General features: G+C 40.6%; 1 protein-coding gene across 2 annotated transcripts in view; it reads right to left on the bottom strand.

The window, feature by feature from the left end:
• Window positions 1-17,564, bottom strand: part of ROR2 (receptor tyrosine kinase like orphan receptor 2) — a 217,931-nt gene that overhangs the window by 89,329 nt on the left and 111,038 nt on the right. Inside the window, exon 1 of one of the 2 annotated variants that reach the window (XM_032786542.2) lies at window positions 6,310-6,409. The exons of the other annotated variant lie outside the window; for it this stretch is intronic. The gene's annotated coding sequence lies outside the window, so the exon portion shown is untranslated. Of the gene's footprint in view, window positions 1-6,309; window positions 6,410-17,564 lie in introns of those variants that run through there. 2 annotated transcript variants of the gene reach the window in all.

Here is a 17,564-nt window from a genome sequence, read left to right as displayed (position 1 = left end):
ACAAGCTGTGCTCTATTATATCCCAGCAGTATTTACTTATGTAAAATTGATTGGTTCCACCCTTAAATTATGAAGTCCACAAAAGTAGACAGCAAGGCCAAGCAACTGCCAGATATACCCAACAGTACTCCTAACAGTTCTGAAATATGATGCAGTTTCACTCATCTTTGGCATCTGAATGGGATTTTGTTTTCAAGACATTTGTGAAACAGAATATTATCCACTGTGAGAATACAAAATGAGCAAAGATATGCATTTCATCTTAATGCATTTAAATAAAATGTCTACATTTCAAAATATAGACATATATATTACAGGCGCTTTAAAATCCCATAGGTATTCATGTACACATCTTAATTGTCACTTTTAGATTTGTTCCATTTACTTATAACCACTGTTTACCTATCAAAAAGGACAGGTGTGGTTTTCATTATCTTTAAGCAAATATTTGCACAAGTAATACTTATTTCTGTGATACATTACAATAAAGTTACACAAGGAAGAGTTAGAAAACGTCAACCCATCTCTCTTGCAAACAAACATTTTATAACAGCTATGGGCAACTGCCAAAGGAATTGTTCCAAGTACGTAAGCAATCAAGTTCCTTTACATTAGTTATAGTTAACTTTTAAACTCTTGGATATAGAAAAGGGTACAGATTGGTAGACCTAATATTCAGGAAGGCATACAAGAACCAGTAGCACTTCTTTATATCCAGGCATTAAACAGAACAGATTATGCAACTGTAGGTCCTTGGAGGAGATGTTAATACCTCTACTGGTAATGAGACTTCAAGTAGATTGGCCCACTCCCTGTATCCGATATTTGTAGAAGCAGCATGGTTATCTTGTGCAAGGGAAAGTAAGAAAGCTTAGGGGGTTAGGATGCAGCAAAGGTTTCAAGAGCAAATTAGCTCAGTTGTTATAAAACACCTAGGAATATGAATCCAGTTAGGTTACTCAATTAACTAAACATTTTAAATCCTTTCTTGGGAGAGTGATGTCAAGAGAGGAGATTACTGAATGGCTCAGGGTATTAATGAAATACAACAGACTTCTAGTTAGGGTGGCCAGACATCCCAATTCACCAGGGGTGCTCAAGTCAATTCTGTGAAACTGGGGGTTTGTCCTGGTTTGTACATATCACCTGGTCACCTTCTCTGAGTTTCATGAGTGGTCTCAGGCCCAGCTGTACTTGTACCTATCCGACTGTGAATTATGGTGCATCTCCAAGTGAGCTCCATAATCTATAGTGTGGCCGTGCAGCAGAATCAGTGAGGAGTTTGCCGGAAGGCAGAAAGACGACACATTGGGGTTAGCATACACACACAGAGCTGAGGCTCAGATAAGGAACATGAAGACGGAGATCATAGCAGCAGCACCCAAACTTCATAAAGATAGTGGAAAGGGTGGATCATAAAAGAGTGGGAGAGTAGCTGGCTGACAAGAGAGGCTAAAAAGCAAAGGACTCTTCTTCGCAATGTCAGAAAACTTTGCAACTTACCACCAACACTCCAGTAATATGTTTCACATTTTTAAAATCTGTTCACTAGCTTAGGTTGGGAATAAAAAGTAGGCAGCTGATGGCTGTAATGGGAGCTCAGGCCACATCCTGGTAAAGAAGAGTTTGCATCACAAAAGACTACAATCAAAACTAGCAATAACTGGCACTTGTTAGCAGTCTCATAAAGATGCCAACAATTTAGCAGTCAGAAATGATCACTCAGAGAGATGCAAGGTTGAATTATACTGTCAAAGCAGAAGGGGTGAGGGAGCTTTACTATACCTTCTCCCCCCAAAATAACTGTTTTATTAACACAAAACTTGTCTCTAAAGCTGTCATACTCGAATTTCTCAGCACAGAGGGGGTTTTTTTAAGTGATGTTATTTTTATTCATTTTGTGCACTTGCAAACTATTTCATTGTCCCTAACTGGGGGATGGACAGAGGCCAATGTTCACATTCTGATATAAACAATAAACTTTAGTCAAATTATGGAGATCTTTTTGGTGGGAGGGACTGTAATTTGTTGCACTGGGTATCTGCTGGCATTGTAATAAAGATATGAGGGCATTTCTGCCATATAATTTGTATACTTTGGGAAAATATTTGAAAAATTCTGTTCAAAGCATTAAACAAAAACATACCATGTTAATCAGTGTTATGTGTTGCGGGACTGACAAAATGCATGTCTGAAAAGATCAGAATGACTATTTGTGTGCACTGCACTTTCTGCCATGAGATAAAACGTTATGATGCACTGAAAAGCTCCTCTGGACTTTCCATTACATGGTGGTTCTCAGATTTTCTACAAAGCAGCTGACATGAAAGACTTTGTGATTTACAATACTGCTGTATGTATGTAGATAAGATCTGGTCAAAGATCTAACTCCAAGAACTCTGTACTACTCCTAGAATGAGTTCTCAAATATTTAAACTACTATGACCCAGAAACTCAAAAGATGGATATATTCCTCTCTGACCTTGTTTTATTCTTTTGCTGGCTCTGTTCTTCTCTGTTCTGTTTCTGTGCTCCTTTTGTATAGATTTATCTGAAATAGCTAACCTGATTTTCCTGACAGAATAAGCATTGTATTTCTAATAAATTAAGAAGTGCTCTGCTCAATTATGTGTTTGTCCATTAGTGTATCTCAGCTTCATAGAGTGGGTTTGATAAATGAGGCATCTCTTTCGCTCATGGGATGATTCATCTAAGAAAAAACATCAGTGGGAGAAGCTATTAAGATACTTCAAGACAAGGAATACTGCAAACATTTTAAAAAGGGTAGTTAACTTCAGATTATATTAAAATGCAAAAGGTGCTACCTGCGCTGACCTCTTGTAAAGCTAAGACTCTCACAGAAGTAAAAAGCTGGACCGTACAAGGCTGTAAGCATCAAAATCACTGGAATCACCATGTTCTAATGAACTTCTTCAACTACCTGCAATAAAGCTGAAGGCAGTTAAAATTTTTACCTCACTTCCCTCAAGAAATAATTTGATAAAATAAAGGCAAATTCACTCCTTTAAATATATTTTTTCTGTATAGGCAGATTGATAAAACATAAGCAAAACTTTGTACCAGAAATAAGTAACTGTCACTTTGAACGTACAACTTATGAGTTTAAAAAAAATGAAAGGAATCCAAACATGTTCACTCATATTCAGGCAACAAAAATGACTGCACAATATCATGTAATTATTCAGCCTTTATATTTACTTACACACACACACGGCTAAGTGAAACAATAAACCAAATAATCTAAAGTTTACACCTGCTGTATAAGCCCCCAAAAGATGCTAAAAATAAAATGGCCTGACAATGCAATTCCTGCACATTCAAAATGTGCATTGATTTGAATAGAAGTCTGAGTACAGAACAAGAGATTGAGTCCTTAATTGGACTACATCCCCTTCCAGGAATAGGTATACAAAACGGGCAAAGTAGAATGAAATAATTACAATGAGTTCAACACCATATAATAGTTGAGTTTGAGACACATCCTCAAACTCAAGTCTTAATGGGCAATAGAAGAGTTGAATTCCTTTATCAGGATCCAATTTTATCTTCTTTACCAATTACCGTTTCATGGGACAAAAAGGTCAGAGGAATTGTTCTCCCGTCATATTAACTTATTAAACCACTGCATAAACAAAAGAAGCAATGTATACACCATCTTAAATTACTGCACCAAGACCTTTAAGGAGATTACAAGTGACCTTATTGATCTGAGACATGAAAAAGTGATCCTTGGTGTACTCATAATTTATGGTCAAACTTAATTCATTTGAAATGGTTCTTTGTAGCTTTAGTTTAGGACATAAAATTAAATCTCCTTCTACTTTATTAAAATTTGATCTGCATGTTTTTCGCTTATTTAAAGCAAAAGGAGCCATGATAGGCTGCTATTAATAGACCTCCAGCATGCTATTAATAATCAAGTCACTAATGAAAGTGGAATTAAATGTATGTATGCATTTTGCTATTCATTAACAGAAACAGACTCAACATCAACCCCAAGGCTTAAGCGACATAGTTTTTGCACCAATGTAATTATATTGATATAAACCCTAAAATTGTTAGATAAGTGCAGTGACATGTAGAATAAATTATATTTATTTAAAGTATTAATTATAGGCAGGTTCTGTAGGGTCTAGACACAAGGATACCCCAAGATCTATGGGATTTCCCTCTGGATAAACAGTTCCTATTTTACATTAAAGAGGAACTACATTGGTGCAGTGAGGTTAAATAAAGCCAGATATTAGCTTTACCTACCTTCCTACCTCTGATATTTTCTCCCCTTGACATCACTGAATTTATAGCTACACTAGTATAGAAACACCACAGCGAACATACTGAAAAATATTACATGATACATTGGTGAGGTCCAATATTCAACACAAATACTTTCATCACCAATAAACTTTCCTTTGTAAAGATCCTGGACCAAGAGCATAATGATTTTACTCTCTCTCAATATGATATTTGGAAGGGGAGATGAAGTTAGAGGCCCAGGCAAGTTATAACAGACCAAAGAGCCAATGATGAAGCAGAGATTTGCATGTGCAGCCAGTCCAACCGCATGAACTCAGCGTGAACTATCATTAAGTGTAGATAACCCAATCAGAATGTACGCATTTTCGCTGAAGTACATCAGGACCTTCTGAGGGGAATACTCATGGAGTAAGGTATTCAATTGCTTCACTTCTCTCTCTCCAATGTTTGCCTGTGGCACATAACAGACTAGTCATTTATGGTTTAATTTTGGTTGTTGGGTTTAGTGCATTGGTGGCTTGTGATATACAAGCAGTCAGACTATATGTTCTGGTGGTCTCTTCTGGCCTTTAAGTCTGTGAACATGAATAAAGGTGGCAGAAACTAGTCCAGAGGTTTTAATCCGGCCCTCGAACTCCTGCCGGGGAGCAGGGTCCAGGGCTTGCCCCGCGGTGTGCTCCAGTTGGGGAGTGGCATCTGGGTCTTGCCCTACTCCACATGGCTCCCGGAAGCAGGGGCATGTCCCACCTCTGGCTCCTAGGCATAGGGGCAGTCAGGGGGCTCCACACACTGCCCCCGCCCCAAGCGCCGCCCCTGCAGCTCCCATTGGCTGCGGAGGCAGCATGAAGAGCCGCCTGGGTGCGCCTCCATGTAGGATCCGGAGGGAAGACATGCTGCTGCTTCTGGGAGCTGCTTGAAGTAAGCTGCTCAGAGCCTGCACCCCGACCCCTTCCTGCACCCCAAACTCCTGCCCCAGCCCTGGTACCTCTCCCATCCTCCAAACCCCTCGGTCCCAGCCTGGAGCACCCTTTTGAACCCCCAATGCCTCAGCCCCAACCCCATCCCAGAGCCCATACCCACACTCAAGAGTCCTCACCACCCCCCAATTTTGTGAGCATTCATGGCTCGCCATACAATTTCCATACCCAGATGTTGCCCTTGGGCCAAAAGGTTTGCTCACCCCTGATCTAGCCCATCATTTTATTTCAGAGTTTTTTATTTTGTACTATTAAAATGTTACAGGTTTTGATCTTGATTACACATAAAATTTGTGCCTATGACAGGTAAAAAAACAGTATACTACACTCCATACTTAAAAACTAGAGTTCATCAGAACTCAAGAAGAAACAAACCCATTAGAGTCCCACTGGAAACTAATGTATTAATTCCTCTGTTCTGTACTGTTGATGGTCTATACAAGTAAGCTTTTAAGACAAGTGAAAAAAAAGCTCTGCATTGATTGTGTGATTGACAAATCTCTTTACACTTTATATTTCATCTAGTTGTTTGAAAATGTACTTCTTGATATTAAAGTGCAGGTGGTAGTTGCTATAGTTAAGAATGTGCTTATATTTTATTATGATTAAGGCTAAGTTTTTGTCATGGATATTATTAGTAAGTCATGGAAAGGTTATGAACAAACAAAAATTCACAGAAGCCTGTGACCTATCCCTGACTTTCACTAAAAACATCCCTTACAAAATGGGGAGGTGGATTCAGCTGCGCTGAGTGGGAGCTCCAGGGTCCCCCTGTTCATGGGGGCTGGGCTGCTGTGGGGTCCCCTCACCCACCGCTGTGGCTTGGCAGCTGCAGTGTCCTCCCACCAGGTTGATGACTGAGAGCTGGGGAGGAGGGAGAGGGGGAGGGGAAGAGGATGGCTGGGAGCTCCAGCCCTGTGGCAGAAAATGTCAGGGAGATCAATGGAAGTCACAGATTCCATGACTTCTGTGACCTCTGTGACATAATCATAGTCTTAATTATGAATACAGTTTTTGCCCCCCAGAGGTTTAAACCCAGGCCATTTTAACTCACATCAAGCTGAAGCTTGTCAGGAGATCAGGGTGCAATTCCCAGCTTTGCCACTGACTTCCTGTGCGACCATGGACAAGTCAGCAAATCTCTCTGTGCCTCATTTCCCCATCTGTAAAACGGAGATAATACTTTCTTACTCCTGCTCTTTGTCTGTCTTGTCTATTTATATTGTAAGCTCTTAGGAACAGGGACCATCTCTTATGATGTGTTTGTGTAGTGGCTAAACTTGGTTGGGACCCCAAAGTGCACCTAGGATACAAATAATAAATAATCACAAGTCAAAATATTCCATAAAATGGGCCACTAATTCCCCACAGGAGCTGTAATACTTCATAAACTAAATGTTCTTCAGCAAAGTGGAAGTTAGCAGACAAGATTATGTAACTGAAGACCAATTTTATTTGCAATTCCAAAGTGCAGACAATGTCTCAAAATCCCCAAATGAAGCCAAATTAAGAACATACTTAGTAGTGGTGTCAGAAGTTGCTCCACAATAGCTACCACTAGGGCCGTCCCTTGTGGGGTGCGGAGCCCGGGGCAGAAGTGACGGATTTGTCTCTTCTGGGACCGATCGCACCAGCCCGCTGGGCCCCTCAAGCGTGGGGCCCAGAACAGTTGCCCCAATTCGCCCTACCCAAGGGATGGCTCTGGCTACCACAAAGATGTAAATATATCAGAAATTAAAGAATAGGTGACTTTTACTTGAAATAAGCAAGAGTGTTCTTTGATGCATAAATAACGTACTTAAATACAAAAGGAAGAGAATCTGACAAATAAGATCTATTAGTGCCCTTTGCCAGGTTTCCTGTTCCTGTGATCAGAAGGAAGCCTGGTCTAGCATATTTGGTGAAACTGATTTAAGACCGGGGATCAGAACTGTTGAACAAAGAACAGGACCACCTATGTATCAGTCTGATTTAGCTCCCAAAGACATCAATTGGAATTGGATCAAGTGCTATTTGAGTACAAAGTTTGGCCACAACTCTGCCAGTAGTCTGCTGTGTAAGTCAGATTTATCGTCCTATAAGAGTGGGTAATCACATGTTTGACTAAATAAACTGAGTGAAAGTGCCTAGGTTTTGCGATACATCATCATTAGTTTTCTTAAAATGGATCTCTGGATACAACTCTAATCCTTTATCAACATAAGACCCAGATAAGTATTCCATTCAGCTAAAGATTCATATTAATCATTTATACATTTGTCATTAATTAGGTCATAGCAAAATCAGAGAGGAGCTTTGCTCTGCCTCTTCTCTCCCTGCCCCCTCCCCTGAGGTAGTTTCAATCATTAGCCCAGGAATAAACAGCCCCTTTCCAGAAAGTCTATAAAGCTGGAAAAATATAAGGACTAAAACCTGAGCTTGGGCATTGTTACACAGATGGAACTTTTGTTCTTGGGTCTGGTCTAAAACAAGTTAGTTCATTTAAAACTGAGTTTTCTTCTGTTTTTTTAATTTAAAAGATGAGAGACAAAGCTATTATTTTCAAAGCCTTACACCACCTTCTCTCCCTTCACCCCCAGTACATACATGAACTCATCCCACCTACATCACAAATGGCTTAATTTAGAAATTAAGGTCCTTAAAGGCCTTTAAAGCTGACCTTTTAATTTTGGCAGTCAGAACTTAAAAGAGAATGTCTTGACACTACTAGGATACTTACATTTAAAAGAAGAAAGATCATAAGAATGATATTTACATAGCTTTAAAAAAAATTCCCACAGAAATTTGAACCTGCACCAGAGCCACTCTGGAACAAGGGCCTGCAGCAAAACCAGTCTCAGGGCAATCTAATGCATGATGCTATCCTGTAGCAGGCTGCCTAACTGGCTAATTACTTGGAAGAGTCCGTGGACCAGCTCTTAAGCCCAGCAGTTTTTCAGCAGCTGCCCAAAGCATTTGCCCATGGCTCTGCCTGCTCCCTGCCTAGAACCCAGCTTTGCCTCACTGCAGGTAACCCAATCCTGACCCTCAGCTCTGTGCCTGGCTTCTGACTCCAGCTCCAATTCCTGAGTATTGACCTCCTGCTCTATCCACTAGGCACAACCACCCATAGCCCAGTCACTGACAATTCCTATCAACATACTGTTTTATAGTCATAATCAGACCAATCCATCTCTTAAAATCAATCCCTTTACATCAGGTATTAACTTCAGGTGTTTTTTATATCTACGTATTGTCACGAGCTATATCACTACAGCACCTCAGTACCTCCCTCATCCCCAACATCCCTCTCTGGCTGACTCTTTGGAGCAGTCTCCTAGCCTCCTGTAAGTCCTAGGGAAGCAATTCACTCACTTTAAGGCATGACCTCAGTCCAAGATGAAAACAAAGGCAAACAAAATAATCCTGCAGTCCACAAAATGGACCAGGATATCTGTGCTGTTCCTCACAAGACAGTGTCTGTGAAGGGCATTCCTACCCCCCTTTGTGTCTAATAGGCCCAGGGTGAGCACCCTGGCTCTAATGAAAAGGAAGCAAAGCAAAGATGACCCCTCTACCTCGCCAGTGGAACCAGGTAGCAGAGACTTGTCAGCAGCTTGCTGGGTAGGCAGCCCTGCTCTAGGGAGCTAGGAAGCTTTGTGCTGTAGATCTGCTTCCCTCCGACTACTGCCCTCCACTGGGCTTGGACTCTCCCTTTTAAGGATCTGCCCCTCTCCAGGTGCCACAGACCTCATAGGTGCACCAGACTAATATTTTTCCAGGCTGTTTCCCTTCGAACTGTTATTTGGGGAGAACCCGGTGAAAACTTGTGATGCCTCCCTTATGGCGAACAAAAAGGGGACTACATAGTTGATCCCAATGCATAGGACTGGAGTCCACAACCCTTTTTAGCATCTCCTTCAGGGTTTTGTTGAATCCCTCAACTAAAACATCCACTTGGGGATGATAGATGGAAGTTTTTAGTAGCTTGATCTTCAATAGGAAGCACAGCTCCTGCATCACCTGAGATGTAAAGTTGGTCATACATCAACTGGACTGTGTGAGTTAAAGTCCCTAGGTGGTGCCTCAGTACGCATTCCTATCCCCCACTGGGCATTATTTGTACTATGCTCCATCAGTATTAACTAGCTCACTTGAGTTCCAGTCTGCTCCTCCTGCTGTAACCTCTGCTAACAATAGTTCTTAGTTTCCCAGGATAGATTTCCATCTGGAAGCAGAGGCAGTGGTATATCTGATATTGAGAAAGTCCAGAATGGCAGACTTAAGCAGGGCAGAATCATGTACAGACACATGATCAAGTCCCTGCCTGGACTGGGCCAATAAAGTAGGGCCAGCACAAGGGATCAATGCTCTGGAAGACATTGCCAGCCACTCAAAAGAAATCAGAAAGTGGGGTCAGCATTAGGCCTCAGATTAGTCAGCGTCACTGGTACCGGTGGGAGTACAGGCTCTGGGCTCACAGCTCCAGCCACTGGATCGTGGGCTGCCTCAGCCAGATGTAGCCTCATCAGTAACTGCTGCACCTGTTTTTGTTGCAGGTCTTTTGGCTGGGTCACCATCTCATGTAGCAGCTGTTGGGTCACTTGCCGCAATTCTTGAGTGGCCCACAGTTACAACAGCTGCTGCTGGCACTGCTCTACTGGGTTGCCTGTTGTCACCAAGGGAGGCAAGTTTGTAGAAATTTTGGTGATGCCCAGAACCCGCCCCCCCAACTCTGCCCCCTCAAACTCCGCCTCCACTTGCCTAAGGCTCTGGGCGGGGTTTCAGGGGGAAGGTCTGGGGTGCAGGTCCTGGGGTGGGGATTAGGGTGCAGGAGAGGTGCAGGCTTTGGGAAGGAGTTTGGGTGCAGCTCCGGGCTGGGGCAGGGGGTGGGTGTGCAGGAGTGAGTGAGTGCTGCAGGCTTTGGGACGGTGTTTGGGTGCAGGCTCGGCTGGGGGTGGGGGTGTAGGAAGGGGGAGGTGGTGCACGCTGGGGCAGAGGCTCAGGGTGCAGGGGAATGAGGGTTGGGGCTGAGGATGAGGGGTTCGTGCTGCGGGGGGGGCTCAGGGCTGGGGCAGAGGATTAGGATGCAGGAGGATGAAGGCTCTGGCTGGGACGCAGAGGGGCGGGACGGGGGGAGGCCCGCGGGCGCTGGGGCCAGGACCCGATCCAGGCTGGGAGAGACCCAGCTCCAAATATTGCTGGAGCAGGGCCCCCAGCCCTGAATATTCCTGGAGCCCAGGCACCTCAAGCCCATATAACCTGCCGCCTATGGTTGTCACTGGCTCTCCCTTAGCCACTTGCACCCTGGATCTATGCTGTTTAGGTTCTTTCATGAATGGGATTTCAATCTGCCTTTGATATACTCTTGCATGAGGAATGGGAAGTGAATGCCTGCATTCTCCAACATGTGTCACAGACTGTCCCTCTCTAAGGAGCCTCTCTCATCCCCAATATCGCTCTCTGGCTGTACGTGTTGCTCCACTTTTCAAGGCATGACTGCAATCCAAGACAAAAGAGGACAAACAAAATAATTCAGCCACCCACAAAACAGTCCTGGCAGACCCTGCTGTTTTTTGCAAAGCAAGAAACATCACACAGAAATCAATGAGGGCTTACGTAAATGTTCTGGTTTCATGTGGTCCCCACCTGTGGCTGCTGCCAAACCCTTTAGAGGGATTCAACAGAGCTGTCACCAAAATGATAGGGTCAACCTTGCACACATAGGTCAATTGTAGGGGTGTCAAGAGATTAAAAAAATTAATCTCGATTAATCGCTCTGTTAAACAATAATAGAATACCATTTATTTAAATATTATTGGAGGTTTTCTACGTTTTCAAATATATTCATTTCAATCATAACAGAATACTAAGTGTACAGTGTTCACTTTATATTTATTTTAGATTACTAATATGTGCACTGTAAAAATCAAAAGAAATAGTATTAGGGAAATTTAAAAATATAAGTATTGTAGTACAATCTCTTTATCATGGAAGTGCAACTTACAAATGTAGAATTATGTACAAAAAATAACTGGATTCAAAAATAAAACAATGTAAAACTTTAGCACCTACAAGTCCAATTAGTCCTACTTCAGGTTCAGCCAATTGCTCACACAAGTTTGTTTACATTTGCAAGAGATAATGCTGCCCACTTCTTGTTCACAATGTCACCTGAAAATGAGACTGTTGTAGTGACATAGCACTGTTGTAGCTGGCATCGAAAGATATTCACATCCCCCTTCATGCTTCAACCACCATTCCAGAGGACATGCGTCCATGCTGATGACAGGTTCTGCTCAACAACAATACAAAGCAATGCAGACCAATGCACACTGATTTTCATCATCTGAGTCAGATGCCATCAGCAGACTGTTGATTTTCTGTTTTGGTTGTGCAAGTTCTCTAGTATCTGCATCAAAATGTTGCTCTTTTAAGACTTCTGAAAGCATGCTCCACACCTCATCCCTCTCAGATTTTGGAAGACACTTCAGATTCTTAAACCTTGGGTTGAGTGCTGTAGCTATCTTCAGAAATCTCACGTTAGTACCTTCTTTGATTGCCAAATCTACAGCAAAAGTTAAAATATTCTTAAAATGAACATGTGCTGAGTCATCATCTGAAACTACTATACCATGAAATATATGGCAGAATGTGGGTAAAATAGAGCAGGAGACATACAATTCTCCCCCAAGGAGTTCAGTCACAAATTTAATTAACGCATTATTTTTTTAATGAGTGTCATCAGCATGGAAGCATGTCCTCTGGAATGATGGCTGAAGCATGAAGGGTCATACGAACATTGAGCATATCTGGCACGAAAATACCTTGCAATACTGGCTACAAAAGTTCCATGTAAATGCCTGTTCTCACTTTCTGGTGACACTATAAATATGAAGTGGGCAGCATTATCTCCCGTAAATGTAAACAAACTTGTTTGTCTTAGCTACTGGTTGAACAAGTAGGATTGAGTGGACTTGTAGGCTCTAAAGTTTTGCATTGTTTTGTTTTTGAGTGTAGTTTTGTAACAAAAAAACCCCTACATTTGTAAGCTGCACTTTCACAATAAAGAGATTGCACTATAGTACTTGTATGAGATGAATTGAAAATACTTTCTTTAATTTATCATTTTTACAGTGCAAATATTTGTAATAAAAAATATAAAGTGAGCACTGAACACTGTGAGCTGTGTTGTAATTGAAATCAATATATCTGAAAATGTCGAAAAACATCCAAAAATATTTAATAGATTTCAATTAGTATTCTAATTTAACAATGTGATTAAAACTGCAATTAATTACGATTAATTTTTTTGAGTTAATTGCATGAGTTAACTGTGATTAATCGACAGCCCTAGTAAATTGCCATAGTATGTCTGGATGGCGGACAGAACAGAAAAATGCCCCAGGAGGTGTAGAGCCCTGCAAATCTGCGGAATCCACTTTATATCCAAGGATGTTCGCATCCGCGGACTATGTTTGCGAGTCATGGATCAGATGCAGATACGATGCAGATACAGATGTATCCATGCAGGGCTCTAGAGATGTGGGCATCCTCTTAGGTCCCTCCTATCCTCTGCCTCTAGAGCCATAATGTCATTATTTATGCACAGAAAAGTTTCCATAAGATTGATGCAAGAAGAAGAAATGGTTCCACTAAGCTTCTGCTTCTGCTAATGCACATGGGGGCCTGCTGCTGCTGCATTTGGATCTCCTCATTGTCAAGTAGCAAAGGGGAGCATAGCACCTGCATGTTAAGTATTGAACAGCCAAATGAACTCTGGTTTGGTAGACCCTTAAATGTCACTGGAATGTAGTCCATTTAGCATTTAATATACTTCTACCTGTTTCTTATTTTTCCTGAATTAACTTGGTCTTTTCTTCAAGGGGAAAAGAATTTTTCCATAAACCTCTTAGAGGAGCAACCTCATGCTACAGACTGGAGTTCAGGGTTTATTTTGCACATCAGGTGTTATTGCTTTGAAAAATGTTGCTGTATTATAAATAAAAACAGAACATTAACCAGGCTAATCAAAACAGGAGGTCTAAAAAGAAAGTTAACACATCTGTGAAAAAAATCACGTGAAGTAATTTAACAATCCAAGATCCCCACTATTAATGATTCTGAAACATGCCATTTAAAACCAATAACTAACTTTAATTCTGTGTCCCCACTCACTAACGTAATAGCCCATAGGCAGTTTACGATTACTTGTGTAGCCACAATCTCAGACTAACTGGCAATACATACTGTGGTGCTTCTGTACATATTCTGGACTTAGGCCATAGAATATGAACCATGCTCTGTTTAACAAAAATTCCCTGAACCAGTGACACATTACACCTTACCCTTTTGTCAGTAAAGGAAAACTCTTAACTTTACCCATGTTGTCATTTTTTACAATCCAAAAGACTATATTCACAATGGCCAAAATATTCAAACCTGGATGTTTAAAATTAGGTTTTAAAATGTCAGGATATTAAAGAAAAGAGGCCTGATTTTCTGAAGTCTAGATCAACTCCAGATCCCACTAAAGTGTACTGCAGATGCAAATGCTTCATACTTTTGGAAAAATCAGGCCACTTTCACTTTGGTGCTTTAATATGGATTAAAGCATATATTTTAAGCACCTAGGTTTGAAATTTTGGGCTCTTATTTCTTTAACCAGAAGAGGATCGCTCTTTTAAACTTCATATTCTAATTTCTGAAGCATATTTCTGGATTGAAAGAGTTTTTCTAAATTACCTTTTAATGTTATTTAAATTTTACATATTGGCAAATACTGTATGTAAATAAATTTAATTTAGTGAATACTTGTTTTCCTGATTCTCTCTCTTCTTAATTTCATCCAGTTAGGAAAAGTTTACTAAAACAGACTTTTCTAAAATGAAGATTTATTACTAATAATGTATTGAAGTGCTATATTCTGTTTACAGCAAGATGTAGCTTAATGCATTTTATGGAATTCTTTGCTGCCAGATGTTGCCCTATTCAAACCTTGTACCCACCAGAAGAAACATAACGGTGAAATCTTGCCTGTTGGCAAAGTGACAAAATATACACACACTAAATGTCGACTTTCTATAGTTTACATCACTCACACCCTCCGTCTACAAGGACCTACAAATTACAGCTGTTGAAGTTTTTGCATAACCTAAACTTTCAGCTCCAGAGAACTCTTACTTGTCTAAATTTATTTATATTCTTGGTAATGGAGTGCTTCATTATTTATACTAGTTGTTTAAACAGTAACAGGGTTGTTTTAGGGATTGTGCATTTGTGTAGACATGGGGTATAACTTTATGCATCTAAAGAAAATCAAGTTTCAGTAATCATAATAAGTTAACCTAAAACTGAATGCTCACCAAAGTAGTAGAAATTTTCCCCTAAATTGTTTAACAATAGTTTTTTAGCAAGGAAATTGTATATGGATTAAATCTTTGCTATCTCTGTAACCTCACTGTTTAGATTTATCATTGTAGAAAACTAAGTAAAAGATATAAATAAAAAGCACTGCATTTTAGAGTATCCTTTATAATTAACATTACAAATTAAAAAAAAAAAGTCAGCAACTACTCTGAGGAAATGTGGTATCAGAGTTATTACCTATGCAATAAACAATCCCCTACCTGAACCCAACTCAAATCCAAGTTTGGCACTCTACAAATATTCAAAGATATAGATGGTAAAGCTTGTTGAATTAGAAGAGTTTCAGGGCTCCAACAAGTTTTGGTGGATTGCAGCATTCATTACAGTAGTTGGAATTCACTCATCTTTTAACCACCAGTGTTTTAAATCCATATTTCTTTTCAAGGTTGATACCATTAAAATATTGAGTCATGATTTGTGTTAAACAGAAATCTATGCTAAGTATTAACAAAAAATAAATGATACCTCATAATGTAGGTTGGCATAAGCAGACATACTATGTGCATGTATGTGTGCATCCCCTTCCCACCATTTTATTACTATTTTTTCCCTCTGCTGTTTCCCCTCATACACTGCATTTCAAGCAGAAACCCAATAATGTAGGAATGAGTGTCTCATATGTGAAATCTATGAAGTTTAGTGGGTTCAATATAAGTAAAAATTAGTTTTCTCATACCCTAAGAAAACTTTCTAAGTTTACTCTTCAAGAATTCTAAAACATACCATCAATATATTTTGGATCTCATTTCCCAGGCCTTAAATCCACCTAACAAAGATGTTACAGAGTTCATATTAAAACTTAGTAGTGACCATGTACCAGCACAAAGGTGAGTGTTTATGACCTTAGTGAGATGGGATTTCCATTTCCTTTCATGAGTCAAGACATCTGAGCAGCACTCAACTCACTCTTACACAGAATCTCCCCCTGGGACAATACATCTGTTTTAGTGGAAGCAAAGGAAAGTAGTAGTGGAGAATTGGGGAGGGGAGCTGCCTAAGAAATATTTGGGCAATGAGGCTCTTTGGGGTGGGCAATCTTTTTCAGGACACTTGTTCATGAAAGGAGAAAACACTGAGCATACAGTGACGAAAATTCTTACCTAACTGAGAAGGCCTCTGTGGCTCATAGTACTCCCTGCTCTAAGCAAGCATGGCCTCATCATCAGTTAACTTTTTGCTCTCATTGTACACTCCAACAATGGCACATATCAATGTTAAATACTTCTTTTTTAACTCTCATTACCCTGATCTAAGTGTCAGCTGACTCACTCTGTACATTTCCCACTGCCAGAATGATGAACTGAGCTGATGGAGTGGAGAGTTTTCTCACAGCAGCATGGCCTTTGATATGATGGAGTCTTGTCCTTCATGCCTGGCTTGTTATAAACCTTTTAGTGTTGGCTAGGAAAGAGTGCGCCAACTAGGCCGGAAGTAGTGCATGGCGTTTTGGAGTTTATGGTCATTCTGCCATTCACTCTTTTCTTCCCACCGTAAACGCATGTATCTCCTCCAACTGATACGCCTAAACTCTCCACATTTGGTATGTATGGTCAAATATACTTAACCCAAGGCAGTTCAACAAAGCAAAGATTAAAAAAAACATCTTCCTTGGAAAGCTCTTTGGAGCTGTAAAATGGGGGCAGGGGAGGGGAAGGGGAAAGAGAGAGAGACACTTCAGTAAGCCAAATTAGTTAAGACTTAGGTATGCTGGATATATGATGCACAAGTGCTCAAGCAAATTTCTAGCAGATGTTTCATACCCTGAAATGCTTTGAGTTACTTTTCTGTCATTTGCAATATTGAAGGAGAAGCTGATACAGCAGACTATATAATCTTGCATGACCAAAAATAATGAGTTTATTTTTGGAAGAAGGCATTATCAAAGTATCTAGTTTTTCTCTGGACAAATATATTTTAGAAACATATCTACTGCTACATTTGGAGTTCTTAGAGAATGAAATCAAGAGTTGCTCTTTGATAGTTGTGAGAACTTAGTCTAATTCATATTTTAAAACAAAAGATGAGTTGGTATCTAATCAATATTTCTCAGATTCCTCAAATTTAGGGTTCCACTTGCTGAACTCTTACAAAAATGCACCCCAAAAAAAAGTAACCCACACAGAGTGGTTCCTTGAGGTTTATGAGTCTGAAGTCAGCTGACCTGGTTCTTTACCTCATGCAGCAGAAACTTACACTTTTAAATCCAGAGTGTGACTGGTTCCCTCCGGGGTGCCAGCTGGAACTTGGGTACCACTGAGCACTCTGATCCACCAACCTGGGCTCCCTCTCACCCTGTGCTGCTGTGACAAGCTGCAGACAGGCTCCCGGTCTTACGCTTCCACCAGCATACACACAGGTAGAGACAGACCCAGCTGCAGTTAAATGCAGGCTCTCTGACCACTCACTGCATGTGAACCAACAATAGAGAGGCTAAAGCCAAGGTAACTTTCAGCTCCCCAGGCACACACCCCCTATGGAACATAAACGCAAAATTATACTGTCTTGTGCTGCACAGGGTACTGTATAGCATAAGGTCAGAGTTCACCCCTACCCCCTCCCCACCCCACCTGCAATGTGGAGAGGAATATGCAACAGCCTTTCTGAGCTAAGATTCCCATGCACTTCATTCCAAACTCACTGGTTTAGATTAAAACATAAAATAAAATCTATCATTTATAATCACTTAAATTTATTAAACAGATCAAAGCAGATTACCTAGCAAATAAACAAAATGCAAACTGAGCTTAATATACTAGATAAGATTGGATATGAATGAGCAGACTCTCACCCTAACTGATGGTACAGGAAGACTTGTAGATTCTTAAGGTACAAGTTGCATTAGCTTTGCCACTTGGGTTTCTGAGGTCTTTCATACAAAAGCTAGAAATCCCTTTAGCCTGG

This window comes from Chelonoidis abingdonii, chromosome 6 (genome assembly GCF_003597395.2).
Source record: "Chelonoidis abingdonii isolate Lonesome George chromosome 6, CheloAbing_2.0, whole genome shotgun sequence".
NCBI lineage: Eukaryota > Metazoa > Chordata > Testudines > Testudinidae > Chelonoidis > Chelonoidis abingdonii.
Note: the sequence above shows the minus strand (reverse complement) of the source record. Positions and strands in the feature narration are given on the sequence as shown.